Below are 1,424 nucleotides of genomic sequence, written 5' to 3'. Positions count from 1 at the left end.
TACATTCTGATCAGGGGTGGGATTTTGAAAGCAGGCTTATTAAAGAACTGTGTGCAATTTGTGGAATTGAAAAATCCAGGACAACCCCGTATCATCCGCAAGGGGATCCTCAGCCTGAGAGGTTCAACCGCACATTGTTAAATATGCTGGGAACCCTTAATCCCTTAGATAAAGTCAAATGGAAAAGGCATATCAATAGAGTAGTACACGCTTATAATTGTACAAGAAATGAAGCTACTGGAATGTCCCCTTATTTCCTCATGTTTGGGAGAGAGGCTAAATTGCCTATTGATGTGTGTCTGGGGGTATCTCCAGAGGGACAAACTTTTCCTTCTCACTCCAAATACGTGGAAAAATTGAGGGAAGACCTAAAATTGGCATATGAATTAGAGAATGAATCGGCCAAAAAGCTGGGAGAAAAAAACAAAGTGTATTACGACAGGAAAGTGCAAGACAAAGTTTTAGCTCCTGGAGATAGGGTACTGCTGAGGCATCTTGGGGTGCAGAAAAAGTTCAAGATAGCCAATCGTTGGAAGGAGGAACCTTATGTTGAGGTGGAGAAATTCCATGACTTACCGGTGTATAAGATTAAACAAGAAAATGGAGAAAACACTTTACTTACTTATCACTGTCAACACCTACTCCCAATTGGACGGGAAGTTCGGTTAGAAATTTATAATAGAAAGGAGGGAGATCATTCTGATAAAAACAAACTCGAGGAGAGGGTGGTAAGCCCACAAATGCTAACTGATAAAGACTGGGAAAGTTCGGAAGAAGAGGATTATGAGAGCTCGGGATACTATTATAAGAATGTAGATAATGAGTTTGAGGATCCTCCAAAAGGGTCCTTTGAGTCCCTAAATAAAGATAGTCCTATTTCTGAGTATAAGGTAAATAATACGAATGGGAATAAGAGTGAGATCATAAGTGATAATGATTCCCAGTATATTGTAGATAATGATAATGATTCCCAGTATATTGTATATAACACAAATGATAACACTAATTTAGGAGAAGGTTCAGAAGGTTCAAGGAGTACTTCTGTAATGAATGAGGGTGGAGATGAACTATTTGAAGTAAAAGAGAGGCCAAGAAGCACCTACCAACTTCCTTCTATACTTACCTATGATGAATTAGGGATACCAAGAGTAGTTCCAAGGGTGGTACACTCTTTAAACTCTAATTTAGTATACAGTTGACTGTATTTTGGATGTAAAAATATTTAGAGTCTAAAGGAATAGAACAAAACATTTATTTATGAGGTGGTGATTTTATTGCACGGCTGCATGTTAATCACCAGGGGGAGAGTGTAGCCCCTATATGGGCTGTATATGTATATAGTATAATATATGAACTATATGAACTGTAGATGAGTGTATGTATATTGTGTATGTATATTCCTGGATGATCAACTGTAATGGTGG

Source organism: Pseudophryne corroboree, chromosome 1 (assembly GCF_028390025.1).
Source record: "Pseudophryne corroboree isolate aPseCor3 chromosome 1, aPseCor3.hap2, whole genome shotgun sequence".
Lineage (NCBI taxonomy): Eukaryota > Metazoa > Chordata > Amphibia > Anura > Myobatrachidae > Pseudophryne > Pseudophryne corroboree.
Note: the sequence above shows the minus strand (reverse complement) of the source record.